The following is a 2,261-nucleotide window of genomic DNA, read 5'->3' as shown; positions in this document are numbered from 1 at the left end:
AATATCAAACCCCATTAACGCGTACGTCTAGGAGTACCTACCACATTTCTTACCCTGGGCAAAATGTGCGCCTTATGAGTGCATGAAAAAGATCGCTCAACAAACAACCAAGCTATTGCTTGCATCCAACTTAAGTGGGACACCCTGTATTTGCAGAAATGAGAAAAATCTAAACATTATGTAATAAAGCCTAAGCAAAGATTTAAAATGTAAAGCTGGTTGCATCCGTCCTTTTTGTACAAGGATGTGTAGGCAGACTCTAAGAACCATTAAAACGATTATTAGTTGTAGTTCTTTGAGAATAGATGGCGCCACAGTCACAGCGTTGCCGAAACATTTTTGTAGATATTGTTAATATAGCTGTCAATTTTAGGTTTTTGTTCACCCTGGACTCTCTTCAAAGCGAATAAATCTTTCGCCTTTTACTAAAGATTTCCGTGGAGAGGGTCAACATAAATGGGTGTATTATGTAATTTTTTTCGAGCCCGACTTCGGTTGGGCCTTTTAAGAATTTAAAAGAAAGATCCGAAAACGCATTTGCGTTAGACGCCACTAAAAAGCACCAAATTCCCGCTGGTGATCGTCGATCGTGTATATTCGGAAAAAAATTCGGTCGTTTGACGTGAATGACAAGAATAACGACACGAATGTTCCCGCTTTTTTTGCGTTGGTTGTTTACTTTCGTGAAAAAGCTCCCAACTAATTTGATCGATTATTGCGATTATACTGAACTTTCCTTTGTTTCTTTGTGAAATATTGACCATATTGTTGCTTATAGTGTTTTAAAGTAATACTTGAAAAGCTGTATTATTTCAATTGATTTTAGCTGTAAAGATGAGCGGCACTACTCCAAATCATCAGAATCAGGACCAAACTATCAACAAAAATATGTGCCACTTATTAGGGGTGGTAAGATCAGTTCCTTTTTGGGATCAGGTGCAACTACTTCAGTTCCGGCTGTGAACCTAGCTCCGTTTATCAGGTGCAGGTGCACCGGGCTGAACCAAGCTTCGAACTATGCTTTTTATTTTTATGACCCTCTCCTATTTACTGTTCCCACCTTTTAGTGTTATAGTTAAAATTAATAAAAATAAAAGATTTTTAAATAATACTCCCATGAGTTAGGTATTATAATTATTAACAAAAATTTTACATTCTAAATTCTATGTCTATGATTTCTATGTTCAATTATAATTAATCATCCTGTTAGGTAGGTATATGTAATGTAATATGTATGAATTTATGAAAGCAAATAGCAAATAGTTCAAATCAAATACCCCTTTTAAGAATTTAAATGAATATTATTACTATGATACTATGTACTTATACTTATTATACTATAATAACATATATATTTCTGCTTGGCTTTGGTAAATTTAACTCCTTTCATTATTTACAAAAACTAAAGTATTTAAATTTATTTTTCACAAATTGTCAAGTCCAAACCGCCATCATTATAAAATTCTCTAACGTAATATGCTCGGTCCGAGTCCGACTAAATCCTAGCTTTAGCTCCTGTCATAGATAAACAGTTTATAGGGGTTAATGGTTTATATGGCTCCTGTTGAGAGTTGGGATCTGGCCTGTAAGTGCATGCCGGATTCGTTTCGAACCGTTTCAAGATCTGACGTTATACTAACAAATCCGTAGTGCACCTACACCTGGGTATTATAGGTTTTGAGAGCAGGTGCACCGCTTCGAAATGGCGAACTAGGTCCAAAAGAGCAGGTGCAGGTCTTTTATACCATCACTACCACTTATGCAGTAAAATGTTTTCTCCCATTTCAGCTAAGAACAAACGTGTTAAGGTTATTCATAAGCAGCAACCCAGATAACCCAGTCACAAATTTTTTGTCCCTTATGCAAAGAGACTAAGTATTTCTGTGAGAATTACAAAAAAACTTGAAGCTCATTTACAGGTAAGTCATGATATCAAAATAGAGTCCTCAACTTTCCATTTTTCCAGCGAAGAATGATTTGAGGAATAGTTAAGAGAGCATAAAATAAGCACAAACTATGCACTTGTTCGCAGAAGGAAAATTGAAGACAAGATTGAAAAAGTATATTGTTGCAATCGAAGCGATTTTAGAGGTAAATTAAATTTGTAGCAATTTCAATTCAAGCAAAGTATTTATTACATACTGTACTATTTAGTGAAAGATTGCTAAACATGTACTTTATGTGTAGCTGTTTCTAGGATTTCAAAGCAAATGTAGTAAGAGAACAATAAAATGTAGTGGTTCCATTAAAATGAATGGTGT

At 34.9% G+C, this 2,261-nt stretch overlaps 1 non-coding gene across 1 annotated transcript; it reads left to right on the top strand.

Annotated features, from left to right (window-relative positions):
- The first annotated feature begins 381 nt into the window (after window positions 1-381).
- On the top strand, window positions 382-502 carry LOC126743457 (U5 spliceosomal RNA). Its single transcript, XR_007662882.1, has one exon. It is a non-coding gene; the product is annotated as a U5 spliceosomal RNA (small nuclear RNA).
- Window positions 503-2,261: the final 1,759 nt, after the last annotated feature.

The sequence above is a fragment of the Anthonomus grandis genome, chromosome 12 (assembly GCF_022605725.1).
Source record: "Anthonomus grandis grandis chromosome 12, icAntGran1.3, whole genome shotgun sequence".
NCBI classification, from domain to species: domain Eukaryota; kingdom Metazoa; phylum Arthropoda; class Insecta; order Coleoptera; family Curculionidae; genus Anthonomus; species Anthonomus grandis.
Note: the sequence above shows the minus strand (reverse complement) of the source record. Positions and strands in the feature narration are given on the sequence as shown.